Genomic DNA, 26,960 nt, shown 5'->3' with positions numbered 1-26,960 from the left:
TTCAAGGAGGATTTTTTGCTGCCCACAGATGCTCTTGTGTTTTTTTACTCTGGCACTGGGCAATACGTCAGTCCCTGATCAACTCGTCGGTCATTCGGCCAAAATCACATTTTATATAAAGTTCACCTAATCAATCAATCAATTTAAGCTTGTAAAGCGCCTGGTTGCACAGCCTGTGCATCCCTGCGCTGCGACAAGGTCCCATCCGAAGAGAAGAATAAAAAAAAAAAATCAAACAATGGAATTAACCGCTGGAAAGAGCCATGTCTTAAGTTTTTGTCGAAAGACACTCTCAGAAAGTTCCAGTCGGAGCTCCACCGGGAGCTTATTCCAGTAGGATGCTGCAAGGAACCTAAAAGAGCGACCGCCCATCCTGGCTCTTCTAATGGCAGGGATGCATAATTGACCCGTACCACTGCATCTGAACCCTCAGGCGGGGACATACGGGATTGGAAGATTGTGTAGATAGGAGGGGCCTCTTTTTTGCAGGATCCGATGACTAAAGCACATGGCCTTAAACAGAACAGGTTTCCTCATTGACTTTTCAAAAAAGTTATTGTGATTTGCATAATTCTTTATATAGACCACATAAACTCCTCCCCAAGAGATACTTAATAAAAATGTCATGAAGTTATCCTAATTTGCCTTAACAGTCCAGATGTTTAGTAGGTTCGGGCAGGTGTCAAGCCAGCCTAAGCTGGTTGTGCTGGGCCAGTGGCTGTACAGCAGCTTGACCCTCAAAATCCATAGGGACAGAAAAAGTGGCTACCAAAGGGTTATGATCTCTAAACCTGGAAACCAGTATGTCACACTTTCCCCAATACTGTGACAGACCCCAGGTTACAAACATATAATCAATTTTAGGGGCACACCTTCTGCCATGAAACGTAGGAATTCGAGGCTCAATGTCATAACTAAACTCATGGATATTTATGAGATCAAGAGTCAAGAGATAGTGGCCTAGTTCAACACCTCTACAATCAGAGAATATATACAAAATCTATAAAAATTAGACGAGTAAAAGCCAACTTCTTTTGTTGGAAGATTAAGTTTAGCATTAAAATATCCACAAAGCAGAAAATTACACCCTAAAAGTGAGGAATTCTGCCTGTCATGAGTGTCAATTATCCTAAATAAGGGAAAAAGAATCTTATTAGTGGAACAGTAAAAGTCATTATTATAACAATGAATAATCAACTGCTTCAACTGTGTGAACCAACCAGGTGCAGCACTTGAAACTCAGGACTGTTGAAATCCAGGGAAACTTACTTTCACTTGGACCCCTCGCTTCATCCGGACGGATAAACTTCCTTTATGCTGCCCAGAAGAAGGATTCAGTTACAAGAGCAGCCATTAAGTGGGACAGTAGCACAATTTTCTTACATTTATTTATAAAGTTTTATATAGTGCGAACAAAGTTCCACATCAAACTGATCAGTCAGAGAGGGCGTGGGCAGGCAAGATGGCTGCCTAAATGTGTTTCCCCAGAGCTCCTTTGGCACTCAAAAATCCTCCAATATCCTTAACTGCCAACGCCACTGTTCACAAGGACCCCCAGACCAGCCCCCACCCCGGGCCGGTCTTAACACTGGTGGCGCCCTGTGATACAATGTCTTTTGGCGACCCCCAATGACCACCTTGCCACGGATTCCCTCAGTAGCATCCTTTAACAGTGCCCCTCAAGTCTCCATAACCACTGTCTCTCGGATTCATTTAGTTTTATAATACCACCTATACCAGTGTAAGGTGCCGGAGCACTTTACACCACACACACATTGCACAGAGACAATCATAGGTGTGTAAATCAGTGTATAGGAAATGTTACATTAGACAATAGTGCAAGGTGTAGTGTAGGAGTGACATGTCATCGATACTGGTAGGCAATATAGTTTAAGAGTCTTTATGATGGAGCGAGGTGGCAAACGCAAAATGTTGTGTACCCCTCGTGAAATTAATGTCCCATAACAATAACAGTTACTGATTGCATGTTTTGTGAAATTAACCAACTATAGAGTAAAGTGCACACATTATTTTTATTTTTTACACATGGGGAGAACTAATTTGCTTAAGCGGTGCAAATTAACCCGGCCAACATGTATTGTTATCGTCTTGTGGACTAATGTGCAGCTTATTCGTAAACAAACTCAATTTAAATGTGCTTATTGTATTCATTTATGTGATGGAGAGGTTGAAATGTGAGAATAAAACGCATCTATGTGTCTTATCTGCTAGGTAACAACTAATTAGGAAACATTAGTAAGGTGGGAGGTAAACAGAACGGGTTTAAATTCACAATTTAACATAAATCTGTGTTTGTTTCTGCAATAGTTCCAAAAGTGGCCTCTGAGGCCTACTCAGAAAATGGACGGTGGGGTAAACTGTGAGCAAGAGCTGAACTGCGCAGGCGTGCCAGAACCTGCAAGTCAGAGTGAACTGTCTGTGCTCGAGGAGGTTCAAGGCTGATGCGGCCTGGAACCTAGGATGTGTGCCAAGCATGGATGATGTCGTGCTCAGAGCCTGGGAAGATGTATGGATGTTGCCACTCAAGGAAATGCCTAGGCCAAAGACTGTCCTAAAACAAAGCCCCTTTCTTTTTTCGCTGACACGTTGTGAAATAAATGCTGTAATGGTGAGGAGATGCTCACCCACCCTGAAATTGTCCAATGAAATTTAGATACATTTTAGAAAGATTAAGTTAGGGATTTAGGGTATAAAAACCCCTGGTTTTGTCTAGTTGGGGTCGCTTGTTCCATTTCCATCGGAGATGCCGCCCGATTGCTGACTGATTCCTGGATGTCAGACTCTTGTGATTCATTTGTTTGCTTTGCATGATTGAAGGGTAAGATGAGGGTGTTCGTTAGGGATGTTAGGAGAGAATGACTTTGGATCTATCTGTTCTTTGCTAATCTTTAACTGTTTTCTAAAATAAAGCGATTTTTCCTTGAGCTCAAATAAAAAAGATCATTTGAAATAAAGTTTAAGTTTTACCGAATAAAGATTTACTAATGCATAAAATGTCAGACGTGATAAAGTTTTGCTTAGAATAAAAATTAGATAAATGAAGAACTAAGAGCTGGTCTTTGAATTCTTCCTACGCCTAATTTTCATTCTAACAGATCCATTGCCACAATGGTGGTGCGTCTGAATAATTTACTTCATGATTAAATGTTAAATCTGAATGTGTAAATAATGATTAATTAAATAGGTTTAGACGCTCCACCAAAATGCAACAACGTTTCTCCAGTGTGATTCACCAGAGCCTTGAAGCCAAGTGTAAATGAAAAGTGTAAATGCGCAGTGTTATGGGCCCCACTGGTGCATGATTTATGTGTTTTAAGGTTTCGGAAATGGTGAGTATTAATTAGAAATGATTTCTGGAGCCGCGCTGGAGCACTTATTTATCACACAGAGACATCAGAGATTGCTGGAGGGATTCCTCAGATCAGGAGCGGGCATGATGGCGTGGGCATTGTGCATGCACATGGATTCTCCAGTTGATTGAGCATATGTGTTGTTGTAATTCTTTCCCAGTATCTCCACAGCATTCATACCCGAGCTGGAGTGCACTGGTTTGGAAATTGCTCCTGCCATTCAATGTTTAGGGGTGTGATGCTTTGCTTTTCACAATAGGCCAGTAGCTAACGTCTGGAACATTGTAAATGTGCTAGCACGAGGTCACGGTCGGCCACGGGCCTATCGGGCGGGGTGAGAGCCTCCGGCCTCGCCGGCCTGGTGGGATGCTTGGTCCTTTGCTCTAGGCGTTTTTCTCAGTTGACGCGTTGGCCTCTATAGGGGGTTGGGGCCTGAGTTTTAGGTTTAGGTCATCAAAGTTTACACTCAAGGCCTGTGCGTGAGGGGGGTTGCCGGTCGTTTTGGGCTCAAGTGTTCATTTGGGGGATTGAGGGATTCAGGCTCTACGTGGGCTTTAAGTGGGCCGGGTCTCACCAGGTCTGAGCACCAGCAGTTTTTTTAAGAGGCCTCAAAACGGGTCTCTATCGGGATCTGTTTTGTGCCCTGGCACAGGCGGTCCGTTCGTTTTTTTCCGGACTGCAGTGACAGCAGGCAGCAGGCAGGTACGGGTGGTGAGCGTTGTAGAGGAAGGGAAATCCTTTAAAGAGTCATTTTCTATTTGGATTTCCCTTCTCTTTTTGAAACTCAGGAGCAGCTACATTGTCGTGGTGTCACCAGGGTTTTAAGTGGAAGTGTTTTCAATAATATATACAAGCCATAGGTGCTGCTTATTTATCTTATGCAACTAACAACCATTGACAAAGCCAATGGTCCTGACTTGTAGGTATAATGTTACTTGTTGTATCATATCCCGATGCAATGACAGAAACTGCAAAATACAGATTAGTAGCTTATTGATTTGCACGTAGTGTACCTTTTGTGGCGAAGGAGGTGAAAATAGATCCAGAGGGTCGCTACGTGATAGTATCTGGGATAACGGATGCCTAAGGACTTTGGTGAATGTAGATGCTCCCAACATTGATAATTCCGATTTTCTCTGGGCTGTATTGAGTGAGGCCATGGAGCATGTGGGTCCAGCAATAATTCTGGCGGGCGCCCTTCATTGTGTTCTAATGGCGAGAGAGATCATCTCCCCGCAAAGGTAGACACTAAGGGGCAGATTTACAAGCCGTTGCGCCACTTTTGCCTCACTTTCAACATGGGAAAAGTGATGCAAAACAGGCGCAAGGGGTTTGTAAATCCTGCAATGACGAGCGCTCTTTGGGAATTGATGGGGGGACAGGCACTGCATGATGTCTGGAGGGTGCGCTACCCACAGACCAGAACTTACTACTGCTATGTACCTGCTGCCAGGACGCACAGCTGCATGGACTACTGTTTATTATGGGGGTCCTTTGATGCTGTGTTTGGAAAATGCATCCTATTTGGCACGCTATCTGCCGGATCATTCACCAATGCTGGTCTAGTTCTGAATGAATAAGGAGGCACCTTGGGTGCCGTTTTGGAGGATGAGTGTGGACGCGCTGTCAGACCAGTTGTTTGCGGTGGTATCAGAAGTCATTGATCACTATTTTGCTGAAAACTGGGGTAGCGTGACCACAAGAGCTTTGGAATGGGGAGCAATGAAGGTGGTGCTGCGTGGTGCAACAACTAACCAGGTCCTTGGATGAGCTTGAGCGGCACCTTAGTATCCTGGAACGTGAGGTCATTGAGCGATCCTTCGATTGCCAGAATGGAAGGAGTGAAAACGGGAGCCAGTCACAGGTTGGATACATTTGCACGCTCCAATTACAGACAGCGTCTCCATGTGGAAGGGGACAAAGCCAGTAGGATGCTTTCCACTCTCACTCGATGCAAAACTCTCTGCTCGCCGATACTGGGAGCACGGACCCTCAGCAGCGCATGGCGAATGCACATCAGGGCTTCAGAGAAGCATTTGCATCACATCTGCAGAGGGTGAATAGAGCACTGCTGGATGGTGGCACTCGGGCAAGGGTTAAATACTTAGCCAATATACAAATGATCACTCTATCCCGGGAGGAGAGGGACATCACTAAAAAATAATGTTATCAAAGTAGGGTGGGGGGGATAGCGGATTGTGAGAAGTTGGCCTGGTATATGCTGTCCACTAATGAAAGTGGGCACCTTGCACCAGTCTAAACGACCCGTATGGTGATTAGCTTAAAGATTACCTTTATGAAAGCTATCCTACTGGTAGCTATGGAGAGCAGCCTGAAGGCTTAATCTTGAAGGAATGTAAAGCAGCTTGTTTTACCAATTGATAACCTCCTGAATGATCAAATGAAAGGAGAACCACACAGTATATATGTAAAAATATGTATTTATTACTAAAACACTCTCTACTTATCTCGACACGAGATTAGAATATATAGCACACAATATTTAATCAAAGGAACAGGTGTAAGTGGCACAATACACAGAGCTCTAGGGGGAGACCGAACCATACACTATAAAATGGTATAAGAACCACAACTACAATAGTCACAGTGCCTAGAGCACGTAGAATTTCTAGGACCCCAAGGAACCACCCAAGGCAGTGACACAGGACACGCACGGAGGACGGGTGCAGTGAGGAAGCACGACCGCGTGCTGTGTGCAACTCTATTGGAAAGTCGCGGTTGGAAAATTACGGTTTAAGGACACTACTAAGAGGACTTCAAGCAAACCCTTTGGAACATAGAAGGTTCTAAGGACAGCACCCTTGTGAGTCCCGAGGTACCCGTGTTACCTATCCCAGAGGAGGCGGGTGCATAGGAGTCAAGTGGTGTTGGAAACTTTATATGTGCAGTGATTTAGAACAGATATAGTGAACCTACATCTAAAGTAAGGGGTGCAAGCACCACCATACACAGGCTGCAGCAGCAGACCTGGTGTTTCATTTTGAATGGCCTCTCAGGGGTGGCACAATCCATGCTTCAGCCCCTGAGAGGCCTCTGGGGTACCTATGTCCTTGTTACATAGTGTACCATATACTAGGGACTTATAAGGGTACCCCAGTATCCAATCGTGAGTGTAGCTAAGTACATTACACAATCAATTTAGGGAGAAATCAGATAGACTGGGGTCCTGAATAGCAGGATCCTAGTCAGACTAGTCGAAAACCAGCAACACACCAGGAAAAAAGTAGGGGTAACCATGTAGTCAGATTCCACCTCCCTACACCGATTGGCTACTGGAGGTTTAGAACGAAGCCTATGGAAAGGGGATACTCTCAGCCTCCATGAGGAAGGTGCTTATAGTTAGGCTCCCCAAGCGTGACAGGGATAGTACAGTGGTGACCTTTTACTGCCCTTTGTCAATGCTCAATGTAGATGTGAAAATTTTAAGTAAATTTTAACCCCAGGATTATTAGAGTACCTGCCTCAATTGATTGCAGAAGATCAATGCGGGTTCATTCCACACAGGAATACCCTTTTCTAACTGTTGGATACTATTGTTGGTGATGCACTCACCGTTCCTACAGGATGACCAGTTTGCGCTCACACTGCTGGACATTGAGCAAGCATTTGATTCCCTGTCATAGGAATTTTTATGGGAGATGCTGCGCAAGGCTGGCATTGGAGGGACCTGCATTAAATGGGTGCAGCTGTTATATTGTACCTCCTCGACGATGGGTGCGGGTGGGGCGTATGGTCTTGACGAGCTTTGCTCTGAGTCGGGGTACCCAAAAGGTGTGCCCCTCGTCTATCCTGCTCTTTGTCTTGCCAATGGAGCCCTTGACTTGCTGATTGCAGGCTGTGTTGCAGGGATACGGATCGGGGACCACACAAGTGGTTTCTTTAAATGCCTATGATGCTTTGCAATACTTGTACAGTCCATCATATTCGGGCCATATCATGCTGGTGGTCCTGGTTGAGGTTGGCAAACTCACCGGGCTACATGTGAATCACACTAAATCCCAACTCTTCCCATTGGGGAGGCTGGCGGGAAGGCCGGTGCAGGACTTGCTGCAGCAGGACCTCCAGTGAGAGACCGATATGGTAAGATACATGGGGATATGGGTTACTGTTGGACGGACCGGGAGGGTCGGCCGAGGATAAGGGGAGAGGTCTCCGGGGAGAGCCGTCTCCAGCGATCGTACAGACAAGTAACTTCCCCCCCCACAGACGGACACCACACAAGGGTAAAGTTCAACGATACTTTATAGACAATTCTTTAAGTACGATAGAATGGTACAAGGAGGTCTGGACTCAGGGGTCCCCTCGATTCTGGTCTCTGGTTTGGGAAAAGGGTAGCGGGACAGTCTTGTTACCAAAAGATGGAAATAGCTCTCAATCCTCGAGCTCGGCGTTCTAGATGATCGGGCCGCGGCGGAGCCAGCAGGTCCCGAGATGGACGAAGGAAGCGACGGTCCGCGGCGGAGCCAGCAGGTCCCGATGAAGATGATGGTTACAAACGGTCCGCGGCCACGCCAGCAGGTCCCGACGACGATGAAGGATTACGAAGGTTACGAAGGTTGCGGCAGTGCCAGCAGGCAGGACGATGGTGCACAAGGCAGAGCTACGGCAGCGCCAGTAGTCCGTCAAGGATGAGTTCTTCTTTGCGTCTCTCGACTCCAAGATACAACTGCCTTCCTGCTCTGGAGCTGCCCCAGTTATAGGGCTGGTGCCCTTTGATGTCCGGACCCTCGCACTTGGAGGTCGGGAGGTCCGGGATGAGGGAGTCCAGACACCCAGCAGGGGGGTGGAGCCAGCGCCCGGGGAGGCGATGGGCGAGCGGCACTTGGCGGGGGAGAGCCATCGACACCTCTTTCTCCCACTGACTTGCCAAGTAGCCCGCTCACCTCCTGGGTGGATGGTGGTGCCGGGATGTCTGAGGCCTGGCTAGGCCCAGGGTTGAGGTCGATCGGGGGCCAGGCGGCCTCGTGGTGGAGTGTCCAAGATGGCGCCCAGGCTGGGCGCGCGGGCCAGTAGTGGATCGGGCCCACGAGGTCGATATGTTCGAGGGCAGGGGTCCCGGAGGGGACGGGGGACGTGTAGTGGTGGTGTGTGGCACTTGCGTGACCGGGCTCGGGCCTGGTCGGGCCGGGGGAGAGCGGCCCTTCATGTGGCCTGTCCAACAGTTACACATGGGGCTAGGGAGTTTGAAGCAGCGAATATAGGTAGAGTGATAGATGGATTAAAGCCCACAGTAAAATTTTAGAATACCCTTCACCTCTCCTTGATGGTGAAGCTGGCATTGGTGAAGAGGATACGGCTACCTGCTGCCTGTATATTTTCCAAGGAATCCTTTTGGAAATCCCCAGGAAGTTCTTTCTGGACTGTGACAAGTTGATAATGGAATTACTATGGGTCAATGGGAGACAAAGAGTTAGCTTGGCCACTCTGAAGCACCCCTGGCGTAAGGGAGGGCTTTACTATTTTGCTGCACAACTGCAGCACATGGTCCACTGGTTGGATGGCCAACAAAACTGGAAAAGCCTACTGCCAAGGGCTACCTGTACTGGGGTCCCTTGTTGGAGTTACTGATGATGGGGCGAGAGCCCCAGCAACCCTACCTTATGTGGGCAGGTAGGTGTGTGGGGCAGGGAGAGGGCGGTCAGGATAGTGGTGAAAGAGCTCTCTTTGCACCCGAAATGAGCATCTGGGCAGAGAATCCCTTTAAATGTATTAAACAACCGATGCTGTAACTAGACAAGGTTCCTTTCTGTGTTATTATGCTTTTAGGGTTGTGACCTATTGGTCTTACTCACAGGTGTTAAATTCCTTGTGTACAGATATGCAATATAGGCATTTATTATCACACAACTCAAAAAGTGAATTATTTCTCTCAACCTTTTATTTTTATAAAGTTAAAACAATCATATAAAATTCATCACAAAGCTTTTACTTTCCAACATATAATTTTCCGAGCATGCCCTAATCTAATACAAAGCACAATCCTAATCTTTTTAATGCTCAAAAAATAAATTAAAACATTTCCATCACACATTAAAACATTTGAAATAGCGAATATATGCTATTGCGGGTAGTCCCTTGTCAAATAGCGAATATATGCTATTGCGGGTAGTCCCTAAACAATCGATGTCCATAGAGAAATGGCGGACTAGCAGTGTAGACTAATACCCAAATGACAGGTATATTACCGTCGCAGATACCAGGGATATGTTTCAGCTTGGAACAGAACAATTCCTTCGGCCCGCTACAATAGAGGCGCCTGCACACAGGATTTGGCCGTCTTTCCTGAGATCCCACAGACTTACCACTCCTTAGAAACTCAGTTTGCTATGGCAGGTGGTAGGAGGCTGATCTCCCAAATATGCAGGGTTCTGAGGGAGGACGCTCATTTTGGCTGAGCTCTCAGTACAGCACAAATGGCAAGAGATTCTGGAGGCGCCCCTCTCGACAAAAGATTGAGAGAGAATACATCAGGGAGTGAAATCCATGTCACCCAACACGCGATTTAAAGTGTTGCAATATAACGTGATACATCAGGTTTACCACACCCCTAGTAGGTTACATGTTATATACCTGCTCATTTTCAATAGAGGAACATTTGCTACCAGTCAATATATCTAGATTTACGGATGTAATCTCACAAAATGTTTCACCTGCAATAACACCCTCCACTGAGCTAACTTCCTGAGCGCCCCTACTGGGCATATGCCTAGCCCCTCATTGATCTGGTAGTCATTCACATCCAGACACAACTTTCAAAGCAGCAAATTTATTAGCAAAAGGCAACCCAGCACAAGCAGACAAGGGATGTGTTATGTAGGCCTGGAGGTGGGGGAAAATACAGTGTCTGTAATAAACGAGGATACATTGGGAGAGGGTTTATCATACTAACTAAGTTGGTGGGGGAGTATTTGAGAGCGCCCAGAGGTGGAAAAGCTGGTCGGGCCAGAAGATGGCCCACAATACTTGGATCCTTAAGTTCACAACAGTGCAATCACAGGGCAATACTTTGGGGGAAGATCCAATCCAGTTGACCACTCCATAAGTATGTGTTTGTTAAGCGTTGTGCGAAAACACAAATAGCGCATTGAAGATGCGGCCCCTCCACCAGCAGACAAACCAATACTCTGGGACTTATAGTTCCTTTACCAGGCAGCTGTAGTGTTTTGGCGTCCAGCACTTCGGATCAAAGTCCAGCGCTATATAGCGTGTAGATGATGCAGCCCCTCTTCCTCCACCAGCAGACAAACAGATATCCCTCGATTAGTAGTCCTTTTAGCAGGCAGTCTGTTGACAGTGCCAGTAGCTCTTTGTTGATAATCAATGCTTTGCACAACAGCGTGCTCTCCAGGCCAGGCTGAACGGGGCTTATCGTGTGGTCAGTCATAGCTCCGATCCTGTGCTTTCCTGTCTCCTCTGATTCCGTACTCTTGCATGGACACGTACAGACTTGATTGTTACTACTTTGGCCCTTTACCATAGGAGAGCAGAGCCACAGAAAGCACAGTCCCTAGGGGCGATAGCCAGGCTAAGGCGTCAAGCACAGGAAATACATGCCTATTAAGAAACACTTTGCTTCGGGGGGCTTCCCACCACTGGTCCAAGGGTTCATTTGCTATCAGTCCACTCTCTCAACGCAGATGCCTTTTCCCGCACCTTTAGTACGACAGCTGCCTCCAGGCCTCCTTTCTGTCATGCTGGTTCTCTAATGTACCCACATAATACCCACCTAAGTGTCTTTTCAGAAACTAAAAGCCTCACTTATATTAGAGACAGCATTACTCCACCACTAACGTGACGTATAGTCATAATGCTGTCCTTGTTGTTCAGAAATAAAGACTTGATAATAATATTGTGTTCGTTGGAAGACTGAGGACATTATCCTGAAAATAAATGTGTATATTAAATAAAGGTAAACTTATCTACACTAATGGTAGGCTGAGAACTTAATGCAATATTTAATGATACAGAATATTGAGACTCTCTCATTGATTCAGCACACATATTGTCAATTAAATGAATCTATTAGAAACAGGTATAGGATTTCTCATTTAGCAGAGTTAAAAAAAATTATCTAGAAGTTAGGAGTAGGAATTCATTTTTAAGACCCAAAGATCTCTTTATTTTCTGAGATAAAATAACAAAATTAAACAGTTCCGTTTAGTAGAACTAGTATCTTTACTCTACAGAGTTAGTGGATATTTAGGGATTGGGTAAATATATATTATTGTGTAAGTAAATTGCTTTATGGAGAATTATTAAATATGAATGGCTATATATTTAACAGAGACAAATCTAGTGTCATAGTTTACTCAGAAAATAATTAAATTAAATGTGCAGAGGTTTAAAAGAAAGTAAGTGAGCAATATAATCTTGTGGAAATGTATTGTGAATTTATACCATATATTTGCGATGTCATTTTTATTTACAATTGTTCTGATATCTTGAATGATTTATGTTCTTTTTTGAGTTAAAATAGACATTTTGATTATAAAATGTTTTGTTTGTGTATTTATTATGGTCTTGAAGAGACAGTCTAATGAGAAGCAAGGTGAAACATATGATAAGTGTTTGTCTATATCTTTTTTGGATAGAAGATATTGCTTATGATAACCCAATAATCATGTAAACAATATTGTTGTATCGCATAAACTAGGGCTCTGGCCTAGCTCAGTAGGCTTTGGCTTTCCCACCCACAGGTTCCAGGAATAAGTTCAGTGCTCCATCGCTAAAACAGAATTACAAGTTATTGTACCCCCACACAACCCCACTGGGCATACCCCAACATTTTTTCTTTAGAATAGCACTCACAAGTACAAGGAAAATACACCATCTATCTTTAAAAGTGTTTGATTCAACCGTCTAATCCTGTTGCTTAGTACATGAGTAATAACCACACAGAATATAATTCAAACAGCACTCATGTATGTTACTAGCAGCAAGAATAATATGAACATTTCTAACAAGAGTAGGATGTTCCTAGTCGCTTTGCAACTGGAAGACTACTTCTTTGTGCTATGCTATGAGAGTTTGGAGTACCTAACTTGCCTCTAGAGTTTCTTGGGACTTGGCACACTGCATACCTGTTCACATTGGAGAAGCTGTGCCTGCCAGACTTAAGTTGAGAAAGAGTGTTCCCTGGAAAGAAAAACACACATCAGTCGGCTTAGCTCTGCTCCTCTCTAATCAGCTCTCAACATAGGAACAGATGCTGCAGCCATCTGGCAGGAGCTCTTGCGATAAACTGGGGCGAAGACCTCTCTAATTCACTGGTCAAATCATGAGGTACATATAGTATTAACCAATGACTTTTACTCTACATTGCAGGACTTTCCATTTATCCCCTCCCATGCCTGGCCGCGCTTCTCCTCCCTGCTCCTCGCCGTCTCATGTCCTCCTGAATCCTTCTCCATTGAAAAAACCACTACGTTGGAAGTCTTGCGAGTTAATTTCAATGGGGGACGCAAGAAGAAGAGCAGAAAGGAGAGCGGCCAGGCAGGGGAGGCAGCAGAAACACAGGTAAGTGTCTCTTTTTTAATCCTTTTACAGCATTTGGGAGGGAGCCGCTAGCTCCGCTCTGCCACGGAGGCAGATTTTTGCCTATTATGCATTCGACATGGAACGTGGAGTAGGCAAATCTCTGCAAACTCCGCTGGCGGAGTGGAGTTACCCGTCCAGGGTTAGACAATACATATGAAAGATTTGAACCACTATCCACAAAATTAAAGATAGTAGACTTAGGGCCCGATGTAGGTAACCAAATATCGGTCGGTAATGGCCGAAAATACCGAATTTCAGCCGTTTCCGACCGGTATTAGGTGTTTGAGATGTAGGGGCGACAAAAACGTCAGATTCGGTAAATTTACCGATTGGGTAAATAAGAAATGGTAAAAAGGACTATTGAGATGTAGGTAACCTCTAAAATACTGAATTTACATGAAATTATGTATTTAAGAGTCTGTATTTACCATGGATTGAAATCAGGTGGTAACCAGGTGCAGGCAAAAAAAAAGGGCCCAAAATGCAACAGTTTGACCAGAATGGCAGCATTCTACGTGATTGTGAGGCAGCTACAGGCAGAAGGAGAGAGGGTCTGGAGAAGGGAGGAGCAGGTCTACAGGCAGAGAATCACCCTATTCCAACTGACTGAGCCAGAGATCCTACAAAGGTACAGGCTACACCCCTAAACCATCCTGGAGCTGATCAGGGACCTCCACCCACTTTTGGAGCACCCAACCCCAAGGGCGCACGCCATCCCACCCCATGTGCAGGTGCTGTGTAGCCTACACCTGCTTGCCTCTCGGAGTTACCAGAGTGTGGTTGCTGCGGTAGGTGGGGTGTCCCAGAGGTGCCTGTCCCTTTTTTAGGAAATTCCTAGAGGCCATGATGCAGAGAATGCATTATTACATCAGCTTCCCTGCAACGCACGCAGAACTGCTCAGGACCAAGACAGAGTTTTATCAAATGGCACATTTCCCCAATGTCATTGGCTGTATTGATGGCACCCACATACCAATATGCCCACCTGCTGCCACAGAGTACATTTATAGGAACAGGAAGTCTACCCACACCATAAATGTACAGGTGATCTGTGATGCAAAGTACATCATCACGGACATAGTTGCCAAGTTTCCTGGAAGTACCCACGACTCATACATCTTTCAAAACAGTATGATCTACACACTCCTGATAAAGGAAGAATTTGGCGAAGGAAACCTGCTAGATAAAACACTGTGTGACACTCCCTTGATACATATTGCAGATCTATGTGTATGTGTGCATGTGAGTAATGTCTTTCTTTTACAAATACGGGGATAGTGCTTATGGGGTCGGGTCTTTCATCCTTACTCCTTACCTCAATCCTTCAACCCCCAGCCAGAGGAGAAACAACAGGGCACACAAATCTACCAGGAACATTGTGGAGCGCACCTTTGGGATGTGGAAAAGCAGGTTATGCTGCCTCCACAAAAGTGGAGGGGCACGCCAGTATACACCAGTCACCTGCTGCCAGATGATTGCAACCTGTGCAATGTTGCACAACCTTGCTATGAAGATGGGCACCGAGGTGGAATTATCTGATTATGAGGACCATGATGACGACCAAGCACTGCCTGAACCCAACACAGCTGGAGTTGCGACACCGACAGATGGCAGACACAGACGGGAAGAGATCACACGCAACTACTCTTAAGTAAGTAAGGAGACACAGACAGGTGGAGTATGCACCCAAAGTAGTTTAATATTTGTCACTACGCAGGTGGTCAAAAGCACAAATGTGCAACACAAATGTCATCCAGGCAATAATGGTAGTCCTGGGTCACTTCCCCATTAACTGAACAAGTCATTTACGCCCACGCCTACTGTTAGAAATGGGATCCCTGGCTGGCCACGGCTTGCGCCAATGTCAATCAGAGACCACCACTTCCACGTCAGGGCAAGGGAGTTACACACCAAGATAACCCCTGCTCACCCCCTTGGTAACGTGACACGAGCAGTAAGGCTACACTCGGAGGCAATGGGAGTTAAGTGTTTTCGCGCGCACCCAGCAACAACACCCAAGGCCCACCACAAAGAAAACTCCACACAAGGTTATGTATAAAAATAGCCTTTGTATTACACCAAAACACATTAGATAAAAAAACACACTTTACAATGTGCCAACAGGCACAGGCAGAATTTACAGGGGATATGTACAAGACAGGGCCACATGGATCACTGTCAGGAATATGCACTTTTAGACTTAGTACTTGGTAGAATTAGCACTTGTAGGAATAGTAATTAGCACATAGAACACTTGTAGAACCAAATAGGAAATGTAGCACAAAATATAACAAAGTACACAACCAGTAACCACTGGTAACCGGTAAGTACCACCTACGCAACCCTAACCACCTTAGGAAAATAACACGCAGGGAACCAGGACCTCACTAGCAACACCTGTACTAGAAAGAAGAACCACCTAAGTATCACCAAACATTTAGGGGTATATGCATGAACATATTACACATGATGCATCACAACATTCAGAGGTGTAAGAACAAGGCTCATGACGCATCAAAACACATTCAGAGGAGCAGGGAAGGAAAACACATGATGCCTAAAAACATTTAGCGGTGTAAGAACAATTGCGAAGCACTCACATAAGTCACCACCTGTGACTGTCTCTAAGCCGACTGGCCTCTCTGGGGCAAGGACGCCCTGTGTCCCAAAGTCAGGGGGGCCTAAACATGGCAGCTGCCCACTAAGTGCTGGGCAGCTGTAGATGAAATGATGGGGCCAACGTTGGAGTCTCACAGGCTCTGAACAAAGTATGCCCCTGGAACCCTTGTGGCTCTAATACAGTGTGGGGCAAGGTGGGAGCGGCCCGCTGCCTTCCGGGGCCGCTCTACCAATGAAGAACGGTGCCCCCTGAGCCTCTCGGGGCTCTGGAAACAACTGTGGCGCTGAAATCATAGGAGTCCCCCCTTGGGGACTCATAGAAAGGATGCCCCCGGAACTCTGGTAGGCTCGGAACCGCAACGCGCCCTCTGAGCCTTGTGGCTCCGTTTTCACAAATCCCCGCTACGATGGAGCCCCCCTCCTGGGGGCTCGAAATAGGTTTCTGGCACTGAGAGCCTCTGTGGCTCTAGAGAAGGATGGTGCCTGCGGGTGGAGTCCCCCCTCTCTGGGGGTTCGAGAGCACTCTCTTGCACTTGGGTGCGCTGTGCGTTGAGGCCGGAACGCCTAGTAGCGCTTCTGTGCGCCTCGTAGGATCACCGGCACAGGAGCCTACCGAGTCTCACGCATCCCGCGTGAGACGCGTACTCCGGTCACTGCAGGCTTTGTGCGCTGCTAAAGGACCAAGGCAGTACGTCTCGCAAGGGAGAAAAGCAAAGGTTGGTGCGTTTTTGTACACCTCAGGCGTACGTTCGTGGCGTACTGGGGCCGTACCCTGGTGTACGCTTCTGGCGGGCGACGCCTTTGTTTGAGGCGTACCTCTGTCCCTGGAAGCGGCTTGAAAGCAGCAGAGTGCGGCGTGGGCAGCCGGGGGAGAGCAATCCAGTGGGGCAAATGCCGGGTGGGCACAGGCTGAGAAAGTGCAGCAATGAGCGGAGTGGTCACCCGCGCTGCTCCGCTCCACCGCACAGCACGCAAGGAATGCCGGGTGGGCCCCGGCCTTAGCAAATAAAGCGCTCCCAGGCGCTAGCGGACATAAAAGTGCTCCCAGGCGCTAGTGAAAAATAAGGCGCTCTCAAGCGCTAGGGGCCAAAGTCAAGCGTTTCCAGGCGCTATAGGGCAACACAAAATCCAGCAAAAGGTCCTTGGAATGCAGCAGGATTGGGGGGGGGGTGGGGAGGGGGCAAGGCTGGGCCCAGGGCCAGCTCACTGGTCCCTCCAGGCAGGAAGGTGGTCCTAGTGGCGATCTCTCCTGGCGCCCAGCAGCAGCAGGCCCCATCTCCAGTCAAGATCAGGAACAGACATTTGTGAGGGGACACAGCCCCTTTTTATTCTAATAAATCCTTTGTCTGGCTTCAGGGTGAGGCGGAAAAACCAGCCGCAGCTGGTTTGTGAGCACTCTTGATGTGCTCAGCCCCTCACTCTATTCACTGGCAGGGCTAGGGTCATTAGACGCACCACAGGGGGCGGAGCCAGCATTGTGTGGGGAAAGCCCAGCCCTATTCAGGACCCAGGGGCACTCCTCCCTCACATCACTCAAGCTAATCTCCACACTCACCACCAGGGCAGACCCACCCAGACTACTGGAGCCTGGCTCACCAGCCAGCTCCAGCCAATCACGTGCCAGCACACTCACTGCACACACACACCCATGACCAGAAGTGGCACTTCCACACTAGATACATTCACCCCGCACACATCATTGTGCAGCATTCAATCACACGAGTCCGCACATACCAAACTCGAGCCTGCACACCTCACGCATCAGGAACTACCAGGAACACAGACATTACCCATGCATTCCTATGAGAGGGGAGGCCAACCTTACTCCACGCACTCAGAGTGCGCACGCACTTTCCACTAGGACACAGTGAAAGTGCGCAGAAACCAAAAATCACTACCACCAATTCACATTCAGAAGCAAAACGTTTTAGGGGTGAACCTGCCTGAAGGGCCAAGTCCAACACCTACCAGTGCCAGATGTAAGGGGCTGGCTCTCTTCACTGTGCGTTTGGGCTGCTGGCTCACCATGGCGCCTGCTGCTCCTCCGTGTCTCGACAACAAGGGGGCTTGTCATGCTGCTTCTACTGGTGCTTTCCTCACTTTCTGGTGCATCCAGAGCAGCAGTTTGTGCTGTCTGAGAATTAATCAGCACCTCTACAGCACTTGTCAAACTAGCAATGCTCCTAGACACCTCATTGCTGTTGTGTGTGAGTCCATCCTGCATGTTAATGCATCTTCTGCATAGCAGGGAAGTGGCTGTGGCCAGGCGGTTAATAGCTTTATTTTGCTGCCTCTCCTTGCGCCTAGCTGCCATGTCCTGGTCCAGTTTGGTGCACAGAAGCTGCACCGACTGTCATCTCTTTGTTCACATCTACCAGTTCTCTAATGCCCTTCTCTATTCCTTCCATATGTGTGTTTAGGTTACTCATTTGGCGTTGCACAGACTGGATGGCCTTACCCCTGGATCCTCTGGTTTTTGACCATGCTCCCCTCAAGGCCACGGAAGACACTGGGACCCTGAACATGTGCTGGTACAATGCTTTGTCTGTGCCTGCAGCGTCTGGTAGCTGTACGGGCATCCTCTGCAGTGGGCTGCTGTGTTGCAGGGCTACCTTCACCTGCCATGCTTTGTGTGTCATCCACCTCCATGTCACCTGCTGATAACTCCATTTAAACTAGTGGGGCAACTACATGCCTCCTGCTCTTTTGTGTCAGAGGCAGTGATGCAGGCAGTTCAGGTGAGGACAGTAGCAGAGGGGATCCTGAACATTCTGGGGACGCATGCAGTTGTGGAGCCATTTCTGTGTCTTGGGATGGTGGCTGTGTAGTTGGTGCACCTGTCTCCTCTGTGACATTCCCTGCACTTGGTCCTGGATCCTGGCTGTCATCCCTCTCTGGTGCCGTGCCTTCTGTCTCCCTGATGTGCTTGCGAGATGTCTCGCCTGTGGACATCTAAACGAACATTAGCTCAGTGCTACTGCCTCACAACCACTACAATCACATTTTTCACACTTTAACACTTTAGATGTTGCATGCGCTTCCTTATGTCTGACATGATTTGCCTGACTTTTTGCTTGCTGGGCTGAATGACATGGTCTTTCATTTACTGACTACATGTCCCATGATGCATTGCTCCTGTATAGTGCAACCTCTACTGGACTGGGGTTAACTATGCCACATGGGGAAAAGGGAAGGCTGATGGGGTGGGGGTGATTGCTGTGCATGCATCTTACCTTTTTGGTTGCAGCTCTGGTTGAGCTGTCTGCATCTCCCAGTCCACTCTCAGGTTCAATGGTGGCCCCACCAGCTCCTCCAGGTCAGTCAGGGGGGGTGCACGGTTCTTCCCTCCTCCAGTTTTGTTTGCCTGTTTGTGGATTTCAGAGAGTTTTTTCTTGGTCAGGCTCCTGAGGTCATACCACCTCCTCTTCAGGTCCTCTATGTCCCTTGGAGTCACTCCAACAGCATTAACCTTTGTTTGAATGTGCAGCCAAATCTTTCTCTTGGCAGATTCAGGCACAGTCAGGGACAGCTTGTCAAATACATTCTGTTGTTCCTTCACCACCTCCTCCAGAAGGACCTGTAGCTCCATGGAGCTTAATTTTAGTTTCCTCTTACTCTCTGGCTGCTCCTTTTCACTGCTGCTTGCCATTTTCACAATTTAAAAGTGCAAAACTCTTTCTGTGGCTCCTGCACTCAGCTCAGCTCCAACTGCCTCTCCAGAACCTTCTAATTACTTGCAGCTGCCTGTGTAGCCACTTCCTGGTAGGCAGGGGGAGGGTGGTAGCACCTAATTGGCTGCCTGATTCAGTTTCAGTTTTACTTGGTTTCCGATTCGGTATTTACCGATTAGGTAAATTCCGAATGACAGATACCGAATTTTACCGAATCTGTAAAAAAATACTGATTTTTTTATCTACATAGCATTTACTGATTCTAAAATACCAAATCGGTAAAATTCTGTATTTTAAAGTCGGTAAATTACATTTAAAGAAATTAGGACTTTCCATCATTGACACTGGGAACACCTGGATTTTGCAAGACTGGAGATTATCATTGTGCTATTTTAAAGCTGCTTATTAACAGAAGAAGCATGAACAATTGGTTTGCAATGGAAAGTTTTAAAAGTGGAAACTGAAAGCAATTAGCAGCTCTCAGAATGTTCTGTTATTGCAAACACTTAGGAAGCCATGGCAGACCTAGAGGAATGACCAAATGAAACAGGTTCTATCAATTCTAGATTGTTTCATGGACCACGTAACCCATCTGGAAACAGGAGCAGAGGATACAGGACAATGAAGTTTCCTATAGTAAATAAGGATTTGAGGATCAAGCGTTCTGAGACAGATGTTCAAACTTCCTATTCTTTAAGACATCTAGCTACATAGAGATTTGGCCACTCAGGAAAGGCAGGATAATCCACTGCTGTTAAAAATGTTTTGTACAGCTGGAAATTGAGAACAGAATTCTAGGAGAACACTGCCTAGCTGAAACATACATAAGACTGCGGTCTGAAACACAAAATCATAGTCATTTTTGCTAATAGACATATCAGAGAGAGATCGAGATTCTCAGGACAGGCTTTTAACCCAATAAAGACTATGTTACTATATCATAACATTTGATAATTCAACAAAGAAGGTCTACTTATCCTTATTCCTTTTTTAATAGTCAAATTAAGGGATGCTCCCCCACAGGTTTCCCATCAACAAAGTGAGGTGCATAGAATGGTCAATCTATATTTGCTCACTATTCTGCAAGATGTACATGAAGACGCTAGGTAGCTTAAGATAATTGCCACAATAGGGACAGAGCCACAGCATTTAATTTAACTTTTCATTGTGACCTGTAACATTTTAATAACACATTATTAGTGAATGCTCCAGCACCTCTGTATGCAGCTCCTGCGTCGCATAATGATGGCGACAAACAGAGAGAGTCCATGGTAGAAGGTGGACACTATGACGCTTGCAGTCAACAGCAAACAGATAGAATCCCAGATAGAAGGTGGACACTATGACACCGCAGTCGGCAGCAAGCTTATAGAGTTTTAATTGTTTTACATACGTCTTTATGTAGCCGAAGAAGGCTGCACACTATTTCTACACATAATCCGATTCAACAGCACAGCCACCGAAGGTGGCACACTGCTTTTATACAACATTTGATGCACAGTACAGCTTTGGAGAACGGCACACTGGTTTTACACAACATCAGACACAAAGTTGCAAACTTCCAACCAAGGTTTCTAAGGAAGAATGGATTATAAAAATAAATTGGAGAATTTTGGAAGTTGGTGAGAAGAATCGGTCACTATTCCCCTCTGTTTGAACTGAGGTCAGAACCTCAGGAACCCTCACAACAATGACCGACATAGCTGGGGCAGTTGGTGTACGTACATCAGACCATTCGTCCTACTTATGGTAGGCATTCTGACCTACTTGCTTTTCTTCAGGAACATTATGTAAAGACGAACTGTCTGAAACAGAAAAAAACTAGGAAAAAATGACCCAGACTTCCTTGTAGAAAGTTCTCAGTGTATCAAGTACATTATTGATTTTACAAAAAGCAAAAGCAAACTCTCACTTTAGGAGTAAAACAGGTCTGTTGGTCACCCATGTGAAATATGGCACTTAGCACACTTAGGTGCTTTTGGAGGAGCTCCTGTTGCTCCTCTGAAGACACAGGGATAGCCAGATTGGTGGAGATCGCTAAATATTGTGCACGGTAGTCCAACGGGGTAGTGGAAGCCGTTACGCCTGCTCCTCTGACAGACCGTGAACCATCTGTCAAACTATAAAGGAAAGGAACAGTCTTCAAATTTAACCCAAAATAGAAAAATCACTAAAGAAAGACGGGCTGGATTCAGGGTATGGTGGACAGGGCACTCTAACAAAAATGCAACAAAACATTATACCAGCCACACCAACGGTCGTCCCACCGGTCCTGTTTATAGTTTGAGAGATTGTCAGCCTTTCATAGGAATTCCTACTGGGTCTGTTGATGGAAAACTTCTTCGAAGGAGAAAGGGCTCTCGAAGAAAACCCATCAGACATTATTAGTTATAGCAGAACTATATAAGAACTTTAAAAAAAATAGTACATTTTGTATTTGACAAATTCATGTTTCAATCCTGGTGTTGCACACTGCTTTCAAGTGCTCAACCTTCTGTGCCAGGATACAGACATGTTTTTAGCTTTCCTAAACAAATCAGGTATGGATTGGGTAGAACTGAATTATGTTACCAAAACAGGAGTGAAGCCCAGATCTCAGTATTACAGGTAGCACTTCTCTCGTCATTAACACAGACGGAGAGGTATTACCATCTCAAGCAAAGAACCGCCTCTCACTCTGAGAGAAGGCACACTGGCGAGAAATGTCCACTCTGATTCCACCTGCGCCAGAATCCCAGCTGAAAGCAGTCACGCTATTGAGATTTAACCCCTCTATTGCCAAATAAACTAGGCTCCTTGTTGACATCACAAATTATCCTTAAAAATGTAGGGAGTAAATCACATTTAAGATCTCCTATACAATCAGCAGTCAAATACCATGAATTCAAATACATTTGTTGTTTTATTACATATCTAAAAACATACATTTTATATTAATATGTAAAACCTAGTCATCATTGTGTACATTTCATAGCCTCGTGATTGTTTCTGCTATATCATAATTTAGTTCATGTTAATGTTAAAGTAAATAGAGTTTAAGCCTGATACACACCTCTGTAGTGTGGTTTTAAAGGCTCTTGGATGTCCATACATGGGTGGTGTTTGGATGTTTGGTTATGTATCATTCATACAGATTCATAAAGTATTGGGTTTCAAATGTATTATGCCACAGATGGCTGTACAAACCACTTGTTCCTAAATATAATTTGTTCAGTTTAGAACTTGTAGCTGATAACGTGTAAGGCAAGTGAGTTTGACCCTGAAGCAAACCCCTGTAGTGTGTTATGTATAAGGATGGGTCTGCTGAAGAGCAGGCTCGTTCCTGTTCCTGACTGGCAGTGTGGTTGGGTGGTGTGGTGATGATGATGATGATGATGATGGTCGGCAGCAGGAAGAACTTCCCGGACTCAGCACTTTGTTAAAATGAACTCGGTGGAAAGCATTAGTTTCTACTATCTTTGGCTACTGAAGATGTAGCCTTTCTTCTGATGTACATATTATATCGAAGAACTCCTTCCTCTAGGCAAGGCTGGTCTATGAGAACACTGTTTATTTGGCAGCTCCAGCAACACAAAAGCACCTTACAGATCATTTAGAATACTATGATCTAGTGTGTGTTCACTGATGTCTCCGCAGAATTGAACTACGGAACTATTGAACAAACTGTCAAATTTACAACTTCTTGACAATGAAAAACGTATTTTGTGTACAGCAGATGTAAGAAGCTTATACACTTCTATCCCCCATGAAGGAGGTATCAATGCCGTGGAACAAGCTCTACTTCAATCAGAAATTGACGATTCCCTGAAACCCTTCATCCTGGAATTAATGATATATACCGTATATCATAGTTATTTCAAATTTGAGGAGAAATGGTACCTGCAATTGTCCGGGATGGCCATGGGCAATTGTGCGGCGCCGACCTACGCCAACCTGTACATGGGAAATTTCGAACACATTCACATCTATCAGACCAACACCTGGATGGATAACCTCAAACTTTATGTTCGTTACATTGACGATTTGCTTTTTATCTGGAAGAACACTGAAGAGAGCTTGGAATTGGCTCTCACTGAACTCAATTCCAAGGATGATCTAATTGTCTTTACCTGGAATCTCAACCATCATGAAATTGCGTTTTTGGATGTGCTCATCAAAATAACCCCTCAGGGAATACAGACAGATCTCTTTCGGAAGAGCACTGACCGCAACAATGCTCTGCTCTTTAGCAGCTTTCACCAAAACTCTTTAAAGAGACACCTACCCTACAGCCAGATGTTAAGAGTCACCAGGATCGTGTCTGATCCCGACATCAGAACAAACCAAGTCGTATCTATGGCATCTAGATTCCAGGAGAGAGGTTACCCAGAAATAATCCTGAAGGAAGCCATTGACCGATCTTCAAAAATTCCTCGCACAGAAGCTTTGCAGAATAAATCGAAAACCGAAAATGAGAGAATGGTGCTGGTTTCGAGGTACTCCACCTCTAGCAATAAATACAAAAGGATTATTCTAAAACACTGGCGTATACTTTCTTCTGAACCAGATTTTGGTGAACTATTCAAAGATCCCCCCATTTTTGCTTACACCAGACCAATGAACTTCAAAGAGATCCTCTCAAGAAGCGCCACTGAACCTACCGCAACACATCACACTGGCACAAGACCATGCCACCACTGCAGTAACTGCAATAATGTGATCAAAGGGAACACTGTCAGTCACCCCATGCGAGGGTTCAATATCAAGCTCAATGTTGACGCCACATGCGATTCCGCAAATTTGATCTATCTCCTAAAGTGCCCATGTGGTAAAACCTATGTGGGAAAAACCAGTCGGAAAATCAAGACGAACACAAGTCTAATATCAGAACCAAAAACACCAAATCTAACATTGCCATCCACTTTAATGAAGCTAACCACAGCGTGGCACAGCTCAAATACTTGGTGTTGGAGATCGTCCCCAAAGTCGAAGGGAGAGATAACAACAAAACCCTTCTGCAAAGAGAAACATCATGGATGTACAGATTGCAATCCCAGAAACCTTTCGGTCTCAATGACCGCACAGAACTAAGTTGCTATTTATAAATGCCCCGCTGGGCACTTCTTGATGCACCTTATCCTGTTTTACTGTTTGCATTTAGCAATCGCATGTTTACATTTCCTTGTTATTTCACTTGTTTTTAACCACAGCACCATTCCAAGATGGCCCCGTTTTGCACACCCTTCACTTTAACCCCTCTTCTATTTTTACCACTCCGCCTCCGTTATGTTAAACTCCGCTTCCACTCCGCGAAGGCTGTTACAACCTGAACCGGAGCTTCATGCTTCCTAACCTGCGTCTAACTCAGTAAGTCTTCGCCTGTCTTAATCTTGCCGTCTATTCTAACCGCGCATGCTTTCACAAGCCGCGTATCACTTTGTTTTACTTTGTTTGATCACCTCTCGCCAAACTCCACATGTTTGTTAAAGACCGGTAACCACGTTATCGAGTACCAGCGTTTGTCATTCAGCATTCTTTTCGAGTCCAGAGCACGGACATCACTCCCATCCCATTTACCCTTATAATTCACAAACGGGTGATCCTCCCTCAACCATACTATTTTATTGTCTCTGTCACAAGGGCGCACGAGGTTGTTTTTCACGGATCCACATATCCACATGCAGTCACCCCGCTGTTTAATTGTTGTTTTAAGTTCTTACATTGATTGGGTTTCCGTGTATCCTTTGTTGCAGAGCTCCTTGAAAAAGGACGACCTGTCCGAAATGCATTGGAGCTTTTTTCACGCCTGATGATAACCATGATTGTCAATCCATTTCATATGAAGAAAATATGAGACGTACTGATGAAAAAGTTTATTTAAATTTTGAAAACTCTGAAAGTTTTGGAACTTCATTTGAATATCTTTTGGAATCTACTGTGTTGTCGTATCACACAGTACCATATAAGTGTGCCGACTACAGGGATGGCTTACAGTAGCGCACTCAACCCCATTATCCGCAGAATTGATAACATACTAAAGCTCTTCATACATTCCGGGCACTCTAAAAACATACATTTCATATTAATATGTAAAATCTAGTCATCATTGTGTACATTTCATAGCCTCGTGATTGTTTCTGCTGTATCATAATTTGTGGAGTGGTGTGGCTCACTGGTTAGAGGCGGCTGACCTGGAAGCAGAGAACGGCCCGGTACCAGGGTTCAATTCTCGACGCGGCAGGGTCGTGGACCAGGGTCAGCAGACTCGATAATTCTCGCCTCGGTGCCTACTCTAACCAGGGATCACACTCGGCAACTCTGGGCATTAGCTTGCCTCATCTCTACAACGGCCCCTCATATTCGCTGGGGATGCCTGGTTTCACCTTGGAGATACCCAGTAGGGACCATCTCACAGGGATAGCCAGGACGGGTTCCCCAGCAGTCTACAGCGCCACGACACCTCAGGGCAGCAGTGCGCTTTACAAGAACACATACATTACATTACATTACATGGCGTTTCCCCTATGTGTGTTCGCTGATGATTTCTGAGATTTGAGGAATCACTAAAACTGCTTCCACATTCATTGCAATGGTATGGTTTTTCCCCAGTGTGTGTTCGAATATGTTTTTGTATGTCTGATGACCCACTAAAGCGCTTCACACATTCTCTGCAATGCTATGGTTTTTCTTCTAGTGTTTTAGCTGATGTATTGTGAAGTTTGAAAACTGACTGAAGCTCTTCTCACATTCAGTGCAATGATATGGTTTTTCCCCTGTGTGTGTTCGCAGATGTATTTTGAGCTGTGATAACCGTCTGAAGCTCTTCACACATTCAGTGCAATGGTATGGTTTTTCTCCTGTGTGTGTTTGCAGATGATTCCTGAGAGTTGAGGAATCACAAAAAATACTTCCACATTCATTGCAATGGTATGGTTTTTCCCCAGTGTGTGTTCGCTGATGTATTTTGAGGTGTGCTAACAGACTGAAGCTCTTCACACAGTCAGTGCAATGGTACGGTTTTTCCCCCGTGTGTGTTCGCTGATGTCTTTTGAGGTTTGGTAACTGACTGAAGCTCTTCACACAGTCAGTGCATTGGTATGGTTTTTCCCCTGTGTGTGTTCGCTGATGTATTTGGAGTAGTGATAAGCGACTGAAGCTCTTCACACATTCAGTGCAATGGTATGGTTTTCCCCCCATATGTGTTCGCTGATGATCTTTTAGGAGTGCTAACTGACTAAAGTTCTTCACACATTCATTGCAATTGCATGTTGCTTCTCCTGTGTGTGTGTGCTGATGGCTCTTTAGTAGTGATGATAAACTAAAGCTCTTGCTGCTTGTGTATGATTTCTCTTTCTTGGTTAGAGTCTCTGGGTCAGGTTTATAATTATCTGCATCCAATGACTGGGTTTCCCGAGGAGCTAACATGGTTGATAAAGCACTTGTGTTATTCTCACATTCCTTGTATGTGTGTGCTATTTTGGATGGTTGATTTCAGATTTCACAATGAAATACAAGACTCACCAACTACACATATGATAACTGTGGCAAGTAAAGCTTCTTTGTAGGTGGTTATGTCTTTAGATTGTGGAATGGTTTTGCATGTTTATGAGTGAAGATTAGTCTTCCTTCTGGTCGAAGCAAATTTGGACAGTCTCAGAGACCCTCTTTCCTTTGCCCTTAGTTGTCTAGCTCCACTCCCTTGGGCTTTTCTCTTGCTCCTGTGGTTTGGCCAGGAAGAGTTTACAATACACCTAGCGTGCTC

At 45.6% G+C, this 26,960-nt stretch overlaps 1 pseudogene; it reads right to left on the bottom strand.

Annotated features, from left to right (window-relative positions):
- The window catches only part of LOC147662085 (uncharacterized), a 70,104-nt pseudogene extending 43,400 nt beyond the window's left edge, over positions 1–26,704 (bottom strand).
- Positions 26,705–26,960: the final 256 nt, after the last annotated feature.

Source organism: Lissotriton vulgaris, unplaced genomic scaffold, assembly GCF_964263255.1.
Source record: "Lissotriton vulgaris unplaced genomic scaffold, aLisVul1.2 SCAFFOLD_692, whole genome shotgun sequence".
NCBI lineage: Eukaryota > Metazoa > Chordata > Amphibia > Caudata > Salamandridae > Lissotriton > Lissotriton vulgaris.
This window is presented reverse-complemented; position numbering and strand designations above follow the sequence as displayed.